This window comes from Ceratotherium simum, chromosome 3 (assembly GCF_057802395.1).
Source record: "Ceratotherium simum simum isolate JZ-2026a chromosome 3, ASM5780239v1, whole genome shotgun sequence".
NCBI lineage: Eukaryota > Metazoa > Chordata > Mammalia > Perissodactyla > Rhinocerotidae > Ceratotherium > Ceratotherium simum.
In genome coordinates this window covers 43154950-43172410 of record NC_141902.1, presented here as the reverse complement: position 1 = coordinate 43172410, position 17461 = coordinate 43154950, and positions in this window count along the sequence as shown.

The window sequence follows — 17461 nt, the reverse complement described above, 5'->3', positions numbered from 1 at the left end:
GATTTTAGTCTAATTTTTTTCTCTTTTACCTTCATGTAAATAAAGATTCCTGTAAAAATCAATTATTAACTAGTTGGGTGAATGTTCTTTTGGTGAGACACTTTATAGGTTCTGCTTTTTGTATGAACATCTTCTCTACACTGTCAAAGGAAATCTTATTTCAGATATGATCCGGTTCCATCTTTCCATTTTGACTTTGAACATCTTTCTTTATCTTTTGTCTTATCAGGACCTTGTTTATTTTTAATTTAAAGTTGATTGAATGTCAACAGTCAGGGAGTTAACTCAAGGAGCTAGCTTATCCAGAAATACAAAAATGTCCTGGATGAATATAAGTTACACTTTGTTTTAAATCTCTAATACATAAATTCTAAAAATAAAGTTTGGGCAATTTCCTTGATTTCTGAACATATGCAATGAATAATTTTACCAGAGTAATCAAACATTCTTGGAACATTTTTATATAATGAATACATGGAGAAAGCTTTTAATATGTTAGCAGTTCTACTAAGATAAGGAGAATTTACCAAAATCATTACATTCTTTATATGACTACATTTCACATTAAAGTTACTTAGTACTATTCATTTGCAGTATTTTAAAAAACCTATATTAATTGATTTTAATTTAATGCTGTTTTAATTTAATGCTGATTTTATTTTCCAAATAGAATATATAGGACACTGCAGTATCATATAAACATGAGAATTCAATATTTATTTTCATATTTTATAACAATAAACTTTTTTATCCTATTAACTTTTATCAGACTACCCATTGAAGCAGTTAAAACATCTCTATTTATATTTCCATGACGACACACAGTCTTTTCTTTCTTTCCCCAGAGTAACATAGGCAAAATCTTTCCCTCATACATTGTGATTTTAATTGCTTAAGGCCCTCTCTCTCTCTCTATTCTGTGATGAATTCTAATTCTCTTTAATTTGAGTCTCATTTCGGTAACTTTTAAACAGTAAGTTTCCATCCAACTTTGTGCATCGTAGGATCCCCGTTAACCTTCCTGTCATAACAGTTTCTACCTTCTTTGAGGGACAATATCTTATGAGAACACAATAGTCACATGTTCTTTAAACTAAAGAAGAATTTTAGGACCATTTCCAATGTAGAGACTAAAAATATAAGCTAATTGTAAACTAAAGAATCCAGTTAGAAGGGAACCATTTGAAGATGAATGTTTCAGGATATAGCTGCTATGTTGAAGCTGAATCTGGTTATGGCCCACATTAATTATATCTATTTGGGATCAAAGGGACAGAGTAACAGATCTTGCCTTTCTGAAAAAAAAAAAATGAAATCTGAAACATAGTAGTGAAGTGTGAGCCCTGACCAAGAGATTTTCGTGGAAGATATGGATTGATCTGTAACAAATATTAGTTGAAGTAGTAAAATGCCATATTTTCCTTTTTTAGAAAACATGCAATTAAGAAGTTTTCTAAATTTATACATATACTTTTTGTGTAATTAATTTACAGAAAGTATCTGATTAACTTAGATATGTAAATTCTTTAAGTTCTAAAAAAAGCTATATTCACTTAAGAGAGAAGCTATGGTTAGTTTCTCTGACTTTTATACCTTTCTAGCCACCATTAATTCTGAGGACAGAATAATTTACAATGTGACTTTAATCATTGCATCCTTTGATCAGAAACCTACAAATATTCTCAATTTTCTTCTCTTTATATTTAAATTCTTCATTGCTTTAATCTTATTCTATTCCCCGGTACCACAATACTTTAAGTTGTTGTTGCTGTTTTTTAATTTTCCCAACTCAGCTCCCAAGCACACTGAGTATTCTTTTCTGTCCTTCCTATGTGTTCTCTTTGTGTCAAACTCCCTTACTTCTCTCTTGTGTTCTCCTGGCCAAGAATGTTTTTTCTTCTCATCCTGCCCTATAGCTATTAGCCATCCCTTATTTCCTGGCTTAATGTTTTCCTTTTCTCATCTGTTCCCTCCTTGATCACTGTCCTTTCTGGATTCTTTCAGTGTTTACAACCAGTCCCCTGAAAGGCAGCACTCAATTGCATACTCTTGTGATGTTATTTTAAAATTATTTTTTGCTTTAGTTTTGGAATAATGGTCAATAGACAGGGGACAAGCAGGCCATCAACAGCATCCATTGTTTTGCCAGAAATTATTCCAAGTCAGACTCACCTTGTATTATTGCTATAACTACATGATCTCAAAAAGGACCGAAAATCACCGTCACTGAACCACACTTTTCATTAGCATTTTTAATGCACCTTTTTTCTTACGTAACATAATATTTCCACCATCAAGTAAATGTAGTTTGGAGAAAGTATCTCTGTTTCACTAGTATAGATAGAAGCTTGGACCCCATGGCTTCACAGCTTGCCAGGGCACCCAGATGGGTGGTAATCTTCCTTTTGTTTATAATTATATCCTCATTGCACACAGTGTAGAATCTGCCTCTCTCTCCAGTAGGCACCCATTGCCACAACACAAAGGCAGGAAATAGTCATTTATGAAAACTGTCATGGCTTCAGTTGTTACCTAGTATCCCCTCTGTTTTTATTTTTAATTGAAATAACATTTTACAAATGATCATGATGAAAACTGAAACAGTCCAGAAGCAGATTAAATGTAAATTGAAATCTCCCTTTCTCCACAGTCCAACTTGCCACACCTTTCTCTCTATCCCTTAGAAACCACTGTTAAAAATTTAGATTATATCCCAAATACTTCAATTCATAAATAGACATATATATGTACCTTTTGAAAAATGAATGAGATTATACTAATTATGATTTGTAGTTTCTCAAATTTCATTAAAAAATACATTGAACATCTTACCATTATTTAAAAATGATTGTAAAGTGTTAATTTTTACCTGCATTTAAACAAATCATAATTGGTGAAAATTTAGGATGTTTCCACTTTTTTGATTTTATAAACAATTGTGTAACGAACAGCCTTTCACATATTGGTTTGTGTACTTGTTCAATTATTTAATACGGGTCCAATCTGAGAAGAGAAGTTGAGAGTTTTCAACTGTTTCTCAGGACCGCTCCTTTAGAGTGCTTTTGGAAATGTAGGTCATTTTTGGTTTTGGCACAGAGACATGATTAGCATTTACCAGGTAGAGGTTAGAGATGCTGTGCATCCTGCATTGGGCCAGACAGTCCTACACAAGGAAAAATTGTTTAGTCTGAAGGTCCAATTGTACCCCTTGGAGAAACATGGCAGCATGAAATATTTCACTATCTACTTTAAGAAATTTTGCACTATTTGCGTATTTTACACAAACATGTATTACTCATAATCTGCAAAACAATATACCCCCATATAAAAGATTTAACCTTCCCCCACACCAACCAATAGAATTTTAATGTAACTCAAAGGAGGGGTTCCTTGAAAAGACAAATACATTAGACACCCAATAAAAAGGAGAATATAAATATATACATTAAGAAGAATGAGAAACTGGGTGATTTAAAATTTTCAAAAGAATACCATATAAAAATTTTGGCCAACATATTTGAAAATGTATATGAAGAGCTTAATTTTTTAGGAAAATTTAACTATAAAAATTCAATGTAGAGGAATGAAAACATTTTGAATATACCAACAACATAGAAGAAATGGAAAAGTTTGTAAAGTCATACAGCCCCTAAATGCTTGAGGCCCACTTGATTTCTCAAGCAGGTCCTAAACTTAATGAAAAAGTTAATTCTTGTGTTGTTTAAACTGTTCTTTTGGTTAATGAGAGCACAGGAAATATATCTCTGCCCTTCATGTCTTTCTTAAAACAACTGAAAACAAAAAGGAATACAGGGCTGCCCCGTGGCTTAGCAGTTAAGTGCGCGCTCTCCGCTACTGGCGGCCCGGGTTCGGATCCCGGGCGCGCACCAACGCACTGCTTGCCGGGCCATGCTAGGGCCGCGTCCCACATACAGCAACTAGAAGGATGTGAAACTCTGACATACAACTATCTACTGGAGCTTTGGGGGAAAAAAAAAAGGAGGAGGATTGGCAATAGATGTTAGCTCAGAGCCGGTCTTCCTCAGCAAAAACAGGAAGATTAGCATAGATGTTAGCTCAGGGCTGATCTTCCTCACACACAAAAAAAATGAATACAAAAGAAAAATGAAAAAAGCCATCAGTTTTGTTAAAAATAAGCACCATGAAAAATCCTAAACCAAACTCTTAAGAATAATTGTCCAATGCCATGACAATTTATTCTGCTCTTCAAAAAAAGGAGAGAGTAGGCGCAGGCGTCTCAGCAAACATGGCACATTAAATACACGTGAACTTTTTTCCCTGCTGAAAGGCTATAAAGTGATGGTAAATGGTGTATTAAAATGAAATAAGCCTAAAGGAGCAAAGAGAAAACAGCCATATTTTTGAAGATAGGAAATCCATGGAGGACTGGAACTGACTTAGCAGACCAAAAAGAACAAAATTTTACACTGACAGTGGAGAGATGTGATCCCCCAAAACGCTCATGAATTGGTGGCACAAAATACCTGTGAAAGTAGAGGTAAAAGTAGAGATAAAACCCAGGGAGATTGGCTGGAAGTGTGTTTGTAATGCCCACTCCACCAAGTCTAGTGAATGCTGCTTGCCCCCCCCCGCCGCCTCTCCCCCCGCCCTGCAGAAAAGTAGAGATTTATCCTCTGGAGAGACTCAGACGGGAGATATTAACTTCATCGTTCATACATAAAAGAGAGGGCTAAAATAAACATTAACTACTGAAAGCTGAGAGCTCTCCAATCTTCATCCCTCTCTTGGCTCACAGTATGAAGATCTGTTAGAAATACCCTATATTTCTATAGAAATGCCCTCAGAGAAGGAGACTAGAAGATCTACTTTGAAGAAAATGATCATTGCAAAGAAATAGGCTGAAGGATATCCTATGAGAGGTTTTTACAAAGAAATAGAACACCTAGATTACCTTGTAGTGAAGGTACAGTTGAAAATTACTACTCATGAATTTAGACATTACTATCAACATTTTTTGCACTGCTTTTGAACATAAATATTATCAACAACTATGAGAATATGGAGATAACCAGGAAGATAAAATATAGAGACAAAACTAATAAAACAACTGAAGTAAACAGAGTCTATACAGGGAGGAAAGAAAGTTATCATTAATGTCCTCAGAGATAAGGTAAGATAATACACTCATGCAACAAGAACAAGATGTGACATAAAATGAATTACCAAAAATCATAATAGAATTCTTGAAAATTAAAAATTTTATTGCAAAAAGATATAAGTTAATAGTAGATTTGGAAGATAAAATTGACTGCATGTCCTAGAAAAGTGAGTAAAAATAAGAGTTGGAAATTAGGTGAGAAAAGTTTAGTGGCCTAAAGGATCAGTCCACTAGGACCAACAGCTAAAATATAGAGTAAAAGAAATCTATAATGAAAGAGAGAATAATACAATGGAGCATGTATACATAAATTAAATAATTTTTAAAAGTGAGTAAGAATTAAAGTGCATGAGTTTTCAAATTGAATATATCCACCAGGGATTGATCTAGTGGAGGAAAAGAGACCTATTCCAACACCAAGAAAAATAATGACGAAAATCAGCACACTGAGAAAAAACAAAAGATAATTCAAGCTTTCTGAGAGAAAAAGTAAAAACAAGTCACTAAAAGACAATAAAGCAAAATCTTATAAATTGTAAGAGAAAATTATTTCCAATGTAGAATAATATGCTTGGCCAAACTAACACTCAGATATGAGAAAATAATAAAAAGCATTTTCAACCTGCAAGGTTCCAAAATGATACTTTCAGTGCATATGTCTCAGAAAGTTACTGCAGAATGTTCCCCTGAATTGAGTAGCAAATGAGGACAGAGAAGAGCATAGGGCATAAGGAGTCTTCAGGTTCTTAAAGAAGCAGAGCTTGTGTAAATGACAATCTGTGTAAATCAGAACCAAAGAAAAAATTCTTCAAAAAGAATTCTTCAAAAAAAATTCTTCAAAAAAAACCTGATAAAATACCTAATGCTTCTGAATGTATTGATAGACTCATTACACAATGGGAGTAGAATTTGGATCTCATTTTTTGATACATATATAGAAAACTAAATAAAACAAAAATAAGAAAATTATCAACTCAAGAAAAGAAAATATTGTGTAGGAGAGAAATGCAATCATTTATGCAAAATGGGTCAGCTGTGAGTAGCATTAACCTAGTCATGATAATATGAACACTAAGTATTGATCCAAACAAAGATAAGGTATAATTATTTAGGGAGGATGGGAAGGAGAGTTAAATCTTTAGCTAGCATGGTGGTAAATCAATAGAAAATATTTGATGATGAACGATAATGAAGCTTTGGTATTAGACCATTATTTAGAAATATAGAAGTAAAATCCAAAAACAATGCTAAATTAATTGAAAGTAGTACCTGAGGAAGGAAAACGGGATAGAAGTGATGGGATATTGCCATTTTATATAACAAGCTTTGAAGAACTATTTGACCCCTTCACCTATGTACATGCATAAGATTTTAAAGTTAAGAACAAAATAACAGGAAGAAAGAATTGATGCATGATCTTCAAATCATGGAGAGTAGAATCTATACAGGACCTATGTATAGGTATAAAAAACTTACAGAGTTTTATAGTAGTTATCAGTTTTACAGTAACTACACACATTTTGGGGTGTTTTTCAGTGGAACTTTTGAATATAAAAAGTTATATTGACAGTAAGTTCAATATTTTAAATTAATGTGTAGCACATTAAAATAAAAATTTTAAAACGCTTTAAAAAATTTTAGTTTAAATTAGAAATCTTATTTTATTTATAAATCTAGTACATTTAAAAATAATTTTTAGGGGTGGAATTTGATTAATGTTCAGTTCTACTTATAACTTATTTAATTAAAATCCTTTAATGATTTTAAACTGCATTTATAAATTTAATATGTTCAATTATCTTTGTGAACATTTTAATTAGCTAACAAACAAAATCTTCCAGGATACTTAAACAATCCTTATGAAGCTAATAAATCAAACTAACAAAATGGTGAATCTTAAGTTGTCTTAAATGTGAAACAACTACTGGCAACTTAGTAAAACTTCTTACAGTTTTCAACTCAAAAAAGCAATGCTTAAAATAATTACTCAGTTACACATTTAGAATTGGAATTTAAGGTGCTATCTGTAAATATTTAAATGCTAACATCAATTACTAATACATATAACATCTCTAAAATATGAATATTATAGATTTGATCTACTTCATCATCTCTATACTTTTAAATAAAGTTTTCCCAGAGTAAAAAAAAAAAATACCGTGAAAACAATTATGCTCTCTTAAGCAAATGAGGTTATCAATCCAAGTGAATTGTAGCTACCTTCTCAGTTTGTTTACTTACCAAATATTTTCATTGGAAAATGAGACCTGGAGCTGCATATCTTCAGGGTGGGTTTTTTAAAATTAATATGGTGAACAAGTTGGGACTTCCATAGAGTTATGCTAATAGAGAGTCCAAGTCCATGAAGTCTAAATGAGGTAGGGGTGCAACTCATGTTCATTAGATTCACCTTACCTATCTCTTATTCACATTACCTTATATCCAGCCTCATTTTAATATCTAATCTCCCTGTTTGGATTGTTTAAGCGTAGGTTGGATTCAAAAAATCTATTTATTGTATCATTCTTCTCTGAGTCCTTTTTATCTTCTATCTAGTGAAGCCATAACTTTTCTAGATGTTCAAATGACATACAGATGAATTCTTCATCTCATATCTATATCCAGCTTAGTGGTCACAGTTTCCAAGGCCAGATGAATGATCTAGCTAGACAGACTTACTGCTGACCGTGAAAAGAGTTATTCCTACATATTAGTGAGTTGCAGAGAAAATGTTCAGGGAATATAAACTTAAATTGAAGCTGCATGTTGACATAATTTACTCTACTGATCTCCTCCCTCACCATTTTAACAAATAACTCAGACAAAAATGGACCCCATTCAAAGATAATAATTGAAAAGATACCACAATTGTGCCTGTGCAAAATATATTTCAAGTTAAGTAGAGAAAAGCAACAGGGACAATATGACAATAAGCGGTAGGTAAGAATGCATACCACATTAATTACCATTGAGCCAGAAAGCTAATAAAAATTTGAAATACATTGTCTCATACAATCAAAACAAACAAAAAACTTCTCAAACAATAGGGCTCCTCTGATATAAGTGATCAAAAATGAGATAATAGGGCTTAAAGTAGATATAAGATAAATGAAATTTATGAAAAGTGAGCTTAGGAAAAAATAAAAGAGAAAATAAATATCTTTAATTTCAGAAATACGTATCATACAAGAAATAGCAAGGTAGAGAACAGACATTTTCAAAATTTAGTAAAGGAAATGGAGTATAAGCAGGGAAAGAATCAAGCAAAACAAAATAGAAAATAATAAAGAAATAACAAGAGTAGAACAATATTTATAGTTATCTGAAGACGGACAAAGCTGACTCAACATATGTGGTGTATATTTTACCTAGTTTTATAATGTTTTTTATGGCTAGAGAGTGAGATTGGTAACAGTTACTACATCATGTCTGCAAGTGTAAGTCTCCAAACTCATAGCCTTTACTTTTTATATCTTTAGCCTATTATATACTATTCTTTTATTATTACTATTATATATATTTGTAATGTATATTACATACCAAATCAGGCAATTAAAAAAATGTAAAATATTAACAAGATAACTTCAAAGGAATGGTCAGATTTTTAAAATTAATGCAGAAATTTATGACTTGAAAATATAATGGTAGGGTAAAAAACAAACCTAAGAATTAGTTCTTTGGAAAAAGCAAAAACAATTTACAATATTCAAATAATTCACTGGAGGGTCTGGCCCCTTGGCTGAGTGGTTAAAGTTCCCCATGCTCTGCTTTGGCGGCCCAGGTTTGCAGGTTTGGATCTCACGTGTACATCACTCACCAGCCATGCTGTGGTGGTGTCCCACACACAAAATAGAGGAAGACTGGTACAGATGTTAGCTCAGAGCCAATCTTCCTCAGGAAAAAAAAAAATTCACTGGAGTCTCGATCTAGATAAACAAGGAATGAAGCCCAAATATTAAAATTGAAGGGGAATGGAAATATAATCATAGATATTGATCAAATTAAATAATTATATGGCCATTTTCTTAACTCTTGCAAATATATTAGAAACTCCGGATGATATGATTTTTTTCCTTAGGAAAACATAAATGACCAAAATGTCTAAAAGGGTTAGAAAATGTAAATGTCTTATTAATGCAGGAAAAGATGGGAAAGGCATAAAAGTATTAATATACTCCTCTCAACAAACAAACAAACAAAAATTGAACAAATTGGCAGGCATAGACATCTTCAGGTAGAAATGTATTAAGACATGAAGGTACTGGTAACTAAATACCATTGAAAGTTTGCCACTTCCCGTTCTAGTTCTTGTTCCACCTGGCAAGAACAATTGTGAAAGCTGGGTAAAATTAATTAAAAATAAGTAGCAATTTAAAGGCATCAGATAGCAATCAAAGCATCCAGAACTGGGTGTCAGCTCACAGAGACAAGGGAAACACATTGAAGTGATTCCAACAATCTCCACCACTTTTCGTTTGTTACATTTGCTGAGCAGATGGCCAAGAAGAAAGTTAGTGGCTCAGAGGTTTTGCAAATCTCATAGATCTGCAGAGACAAAAATTGGAATTCATGACTACCAAGGTGGCCAGGGCTTCAGGGGCCAATAGAAGGGAAATCACTGTGATATTTTCTATGGCTTCTCCCCTCAAAACTTTTTCTGATTCCTCATTTGCAGAGGGTGAGAGACTGAGAAGCTTAGAATAAAATCGTAGCTAACTGACTGAAAAAAGAGTTAAGCAGACCTCTCAGCAAAATGATAGGCAAAATTCAGGGGCCGCCAAGGAAGAGGGGCCTAAGAATCACCCTAGGAATTGAGACTCCTGGAAAGCTAATCCCTAGTTGTAAAAGCAGACTAGATAGAAATGAACCATTCTCCAAAAAGACGGAAAACAAACTTCAGAGCGTTTCATCTTTGTCTCTAGACAGACCTGTCTCCAGACAGACCAAGATGATCTGTGTCTAAGCCAGAAGAAAATTACAACATCTTTGGAGGGAGATATCATTTAAAGTCTATAATTTTTTATGTCAATGTCTGACTTTGATTAAGGAAAAAAACAGGCACATTGGTTAGCAGGACTAGATGACAGAGAGAGAGAGAGGGAGAGGGAGAGAGAGAGAGAGAGAGAGAGAGAGAGAGAGAGTCTATAGCCTTAAATATTTCCAAGCACAGGACATGAAAATACTTCCCAAACTATTTATGAGTGATTACTGTATTGACACCAAACCTGACAAAAGCTGAACACGTCTCTTCCCACTCCACATCTCACACACCCACACCACACAGAATAAAATACAGGCCTATCTCACTTATGAATATTAATGCAAATATTCTGAAAATATATTTTGCAATGAAAAGTCACAAGCACAATAAAATCCTACCTCATAATTAAGTGGAAGTCATATCAGTAAGCAAGAATGGATAACTATTAGGAAATACTTTACTATAATTCACCATATTAATAGGTCGAAGAAAAACAATAGTGATCATCTCCAGAAGCTTCAACTCGCATAACCAATAAATGATCTTAACCGAATGGTAATAAATAATAAATAGATAATAAAATATAAAATAAAAGCAATCAAAGAGAAGTAATTTAACCCAAAATTCAGCACCATGTTTAAACCGGAGAATTCCATTAAGTTCTGGAAAAAAGATAAGGATGTTAATTCTAAACATATTAATTTTTGCATTTGTGTTTATTGCATATTTTTTAACGTTACACAAAATTAGTACAATGATATAAAAGCAAGTTATAAGAAATAGCCAGTTTGGAAAAAGGCAAGATTTACATTATTTGTGAATATTTTTATTTTATTAAAAATCTATGAGAATCAACTAAAAATACACAATAAATGAGTTTAGAAATGTTACTGGTGATAAAATTAACATATGAACATCAATAGTTTCTTTTTCTGCTAACAATAACCAGGAAAAACTACGTAAGGATAAGCATAACAAGAAATGAAAAATACACAAAGAAAATCTAAAATCCTTTTGATGGACAAGAATGATACTTGAACAAGTGGAAAACTATACATCTTTTTAAAAAAGATTCAATAAGAAAATTTAAAACGTCTCCCTAAATTCCTCACAATATAACTCCATCCTCATACGTATACTCACAGGCTTTCATTTAGAACTAAGGTAACCTTATTCCAAGGCACATTTGGAAAAAAATTAAATAAAGAAGACACTTTCAGTCATACCTTCCCTTTAGTATTAGAGTTATCTCTGAAAGTGCAAACTTGGTCACTTTTCTCACCCTTCCTCCAATCTCCTAAAACCTCTCAATTGCATAATTAACAATAGGATGAAATCCAAACGCTTTAGCATGCATTAAAATACCCAACTGCAATCACTCTCTCACCTGGTGCCTTTTCTCTTTGTCTTTTTCTCAAATTCCTTCCAGAGTTAACTCTCTGAAACTTTCTCTCATTGTACCCTTGTCCACCATACCATCTCTACGCCGTAGTTGGGATTTCTTTTCTTATGTTTTCTTAATACATTATTTTTACATATATATAATTTTTGAATAATTGGATTTTGTGCTCGTCTCTCCAGCTACAGTGATGCCTCATTCTTCTTTGCATCCAAGATGCCTAGCATATAGATAGCACTTTTTGATTCCTGAATACAAGAGATTTATGTGTGTGTTTGCACGTGCGCATGTATGTATGCGTGCTATACATGCAGTTTCCACGTTTAGATGATATCTACTTGAGCAAAAAGTAATTGTTAGTGCCGCAGAATCACTTGACATATTTGATTTGACAAAGGTACTACCTTTTAAGGTAAAATGAAAGCAATAATTGCCATAATTTAATAGCATGAAGTTAGAAATCAATTAATGATTGTCATCCTGGAAAGCATGTTGGTGAATCTAACATTACAGAAAACAAAACTTTTCTTTGGGTGCTAAAGTGGCACCAACTTTTGTGGCCTCAAAAATTTTGAAGCTCTTATATTATTTCTGGAATGACTGTATCAGGATTACTTGTATTTTATCATTGACACACATAACACATATCAATTAAGGTGATTTTTTTTTCTATTTTTTTCTTTTTTCCCCAGTGGATATCTTATCCATATACTTATTTTAGGAATCCTTGGTTCATAAATTTAAGTTTATTTTCCATTGATTCCATGAGGAATATGTTAATGTCAAAACCCAATGTTCTAATATCCTGGAATCCTAGAAAGATGTCTTGAAGCACTGGAAAAATTCCGGAGGTACCAGAATTTCCAGAAAGAGGACAGAATGAAGTAGTAACATCTACCTATTACCAAGCATTGCTCACTATAGTATAGAAGCAATTGTTACAAGTTATGTCCTTTGATCTTTAATAAACAATTTATAGCATCTTTAATTTACAGTTGAGGAAAGAGAAAACTCTTTAGGGATTGGTTTATGGCAATAAACGTATGCTTTTGAATTGCATTAGTTCCACAGTATCTAGAGCTAGGCTTTAGGAATATAATGATGAGCCAGTTAAAAATATTCTTGGCTCTGAAGAAGGTCAAATGTCAAAGGCCTCCAACTTTGTTCATTGAATCCCTATCAGTAAAGGAGTTTATACAAACTAAACATTTATAACTTGTAAATGTACATGTGCTATGTGGAAGTATAAAAACAATATAAAAATTAAGAGTTAAGAAAGCAATAATAATTTTAAATGTATTTATTTGATTTCCTTTATTATAATTTCATCATAGAAGTTTATGGGAATAAATCTATTCAAAGCATTTTCTTGATAATTAAAATAATTTTGGCTAATTTTTGTCAGATATGTTTAGATTGTCAGTGTTGACCCTAGAAATAATGCTGACAAAGACCTAGCTTATTTGAAAAGTAGGGAGAAGCATTAATTTTGCTCTTTTCCTGTTCTTGTTGCATAACTAAGATTATGTTAATTATGTAATATCTTTTTAGAAATCAATTCAATTGATCATTTTATGAAGGTTGGTTAGTTAAAACTATTTAACAGGGTACACATCAATTGCAATAGATCACAATATGTTGAAAACTAACAAATAAATGAGGACACCATTGCCATCCTCTCTGCAAGGTGGAACTCCCATTGTCCCCAGGATTGGACAGCTACTGTTGATAAAACACAGCATTTTGTTGTAACAACCAATTGGGGGTACTGCTCTGAATCTATATGTTAATGTTAGAAAGCTTCTTTTCCTTCTTAATTCTTATATTAAAAGGTAAATATGAATAGAATTATTAAAACTTTCTTTCAACACCTCATTGGATGATCTTGCCTACCCCTTGGTCTACATACATCCCCATTGTGGAAGCCAGTGGTCTAGCTGGCTAGACTAATCAAGATCCCAACACAGACCTCCCTGGCTCCAAATTCCTCCCAGAAACCCAGTAGTGTGACCTGGCTGAGTGGTCACTCTCTGATATTTATACGAGGCAGCTGTTGATAAAATTGAGCCCATTAAAAAATATATATAAAGACTTACTCCATTGCAACAACAGAACACAGGGTAAAATTTAGGTAAAATATAAAACATCTCAAAGCATAGAAAACATGATAAAATCCAAGCAAATATTAGGGATGATAATTATAAATGGTTTTATTTCCTTACTAGAAAGCAAAGAGTGTCAGAATGAGTTAGTAAAAAGCAATCTCTGCCCTATCATGCTTACAAAAATAATGTTAAAACCCAGTGAAATAGGACAAATGTTTGTTAGTGGGTAGGGGGTCAGAGATGGACAAAGATATACCCAGCAAATGGAAAGCAAAATCAAATCCAGATGGGCCATGTTAATTTTAGAGTAGAATGCAAGATAAAATCTTTACAGGCTAAAAGTGCACACATTTACCCGTATTATATCTTTCTTATAGATGTATCAATAAATATGATCCTCTACATAACAAAGCAATTATATAGAGAGCAAAATTCAAACTATGCAATATTCATCCTTTGCAACAAAATACTGTCAAACTGGAAATTATAATCCAAAATTTAGGTAGGAAAGTCTAAAACCATCTCATCAAGATTAAGAACTAAAATAATCATGCTAAATATCAATAAATTCAGAGATAAAAGTTTAAAAATTATAGATAATCTAGAGAATCACAGAAGTGAAGCACTACATAAGGCTACTGATGAGATGAGACCTTCAAAAGGGAAGTTAAAAGAAAGAACAGAGCTAATTTAATTTAGGAAATTTCCAACACTATCAGGATTTGGGTGACAAGACCGTAGCTCTACCCAGAGTTTTGTGCACAGTATTAAATTCCTGCCATGAGTAAAAAAGAAAATCAAAATCAAACAAAATAATTCATACCAAGAAGCTCAAAGTAGAATGTGAAACAACCTCTATGAAAAGTAAAATAAAAAGACAATATTAATTTTAAAATATGTTGATATAATACAAAACTGAAAAAACAAAAATGAAGAATTGATAAATTTATTTTATTTTATTTTATTTTTTTAAAGATTTTAGTTATTTATTTATTTATTTATTTATTTATTTATTTATTTATTTATTTATTTATTTTTCCCGCCCAAAGCCCCAGTAGATAGTTGTATGTCATAGCTGCACATCCTTCTAGTTGCTGTATGTGGGACACGGCCTCAGCATGGCCGGAGAAGCGGTGCGTCGGTGCGTGCCTGGGATCCAAACCCGGGCCGCCAGCAGCAGAGCATGCGCACCTAACCGCTAAGCCATGGGGCCAGCCCAAGAATTGATAAATTTAATCACGGAATTTTTTTATAGCAACACCACAAAACCCGATATTTACCTTTAACCAAACATCCAGACAAGTCCCAATAGAATTAGAGAATAAATCTCCCAAAAAGGTAAACAAAGCATAAAGAATTAAAAAGAATTGTAAGTGAAGATTCACAATACAATTGGAGGCTATCAAAGAAATATATCCTAAGGAAATTATTAGAGATATATTTAAAAAAAAGTGTGCTACAGTTCTCATCATAGCACTATTTGTAAAGCTAAAATGTTGTAAACCATTATGGAGTTATGGTTATGTTTATTATGGTGTATCTATATCCTGGAACATATTGTGATATTTTAAAAAAGTTTATGAAGTATTTTTAGTAAATTAGAAAAAATTTTTGATGTGTCACATCAAAAATTCTGAATAGTAAATTACATGCAATGTATAATTCCAATGATTTTCTAAAAATTGCATAGGTCAAGACTAAAAGATGCAAGAAACTATTAGTAGCTGAATTTATGTTATGGTAATAAAATAATGAAACAAGTCCTTTGACTTACTACATATGCTCTTGTATATTTTCTCCATACCTGTAAGTTCAATACTTCTATCTTAAACCATTGACTTTCCACTAAGCATTGTGGCTTTGTCATTGTTCCATTCAATGGACTATAGGTAGTGTGGCTGTGTGTCTCAGTTTATGATGTCCTGATGTGATTTTAACATTGCCACTTTCACTTTCACAGTGCCCTAGTTTGGACCATAAGTTATATGGTTACCTGAGATATGGGAAACCTAATTCACATCCTGGTTTTCCATTGATAGCCTACAAAATTCTGGATAAGTCATCTATTCCTTTGATTCCTACTGTAAAATAGAAGTAATCTCTCTGCTGGTTAACTTCATAGCAATGTTGTGTGGATTAACGAAGAGATGCTTGCAAAATGCTTTGAGCTCCTCGGAGAAAAGTGCTATGATATTGTCACTATTACATTTCTCTACTAGCTTGCTGAGTGGGAAGTCAGGGGAAACCAAGATTTTGTGAGTATCAGCAATGAAACCAAATCAGTCACGCACGTTCTGGCAGCACATTTTGTGAAAGTGCCCCAGACTGCAGGATGTAGTGAACCTAAAACTCCCCCAAACATATAAATTACTAGAGACATATAGACTAAATTTTGACTCTAAATTGGCTATTCAATTAGGAGTTATGAGTAAATGTGTTGAACTTCCCTTTCTGGGCAAAAATATTGTGCTCTATCGAGTATTAACCATAAGAGTGTTTGGAAGCTGAACAGACTGTTCATTAAGTTGGAAAGGGACAGAACTGAGCCAGCCAGCACCTTGTAGCTGGGCGGCAGGCCTCTAAATCAATCTGTTATTTTAGAGGCCAATTAAGTGCTTTAGGAACTCAACGGAAGGGCTGCATCTTCACAAAATATTTCCAGCACCTTATAAGTTGGGTACCTTGATCTGGCGCTGAAAGATCTTTCTTGAAATTCTTACAAATCGATATCAATCCAGTTCAGAGGCAACAAAGAAGCAAATGAAAGGCAACAAGGAAGCAGATTAAAGTTCCAGCAATGATTCCCCAAACATAATGGAGCCTTAGTTTGATTAAGACTCAGAGGAAACACCTGAAAGAAGCGCAGCCAAGTCTGGCTCTTGGTCCATTTGTTCTCCTTAAAACCCACATCGCTGGGGTTAACTATAGTACCATACTTAATACTTTGAAGCTAAAACAGAATATATTTTCTGACGTTGCAAGTACATTACATATCACCAAGTTGTCTCTCTTTTCACAAGAGAAGTTGTTCTCCTGTCTATCTAAAGTTCATACTTTGACCTTACGTGTCTGTCTTCGAGAACAAATCATCTTTCTTCCCACTGTCCATCAATTTGGTTTTTTTCTCTTTGCTGTACACTGGAGGCAAGGAAGGCATTTCTGTATCATTTGCCTATTTGTCACAATGAAACAGTTGTTCTTCGACAGTGTTGAGCAGTTACTTATATAAAGGTGAACCAGTTGTTTTATACTTTACTAGGTGCAAAAGAGAAATAAATACTGAAAACTGGCATTTCTTGAAACATTCATTTTCTTCCATTTTATTTTATTTTAATTGGAAGACAGATAAAAGATCCAATTTTTAATTCAATAAGGAATAAGAGGATTTAGTTATGAATCCTGAATATTTACGTCTTAGAATTGTTTTCACATTTCTGGTTCTATGGCATTTAATTGAGGAAATTTTTTCTAGAGCTTAGCATTTCCAAATAAGAATTGCATAAATATATCTAGAAATTGAAAAAAAAAAAACCACAGCAATGACATGATCTGAACTTGAACAATCGTGAAAAGCTATCGTTTGGTGCTATCATTTTAATGATCTTTGAATTGCACTTTAGAAATTCTTGCCTTTACTGTGTTCTTTCTTTTTGGACTTTTTCTACATACTGTTTAAAAAATTCACTAAAAGACTATTTTAAGGATTGTCTAGGGAAAGATCTGCATGCTCTTTCACTGTTACTTACATTGAGACAATCAGGGATATTAAATTTGAGTTCTTTGGACTTAATGTTTTTCCTTTCACAGGCTAAACATTGTGGCCATTGCCGCTTCGA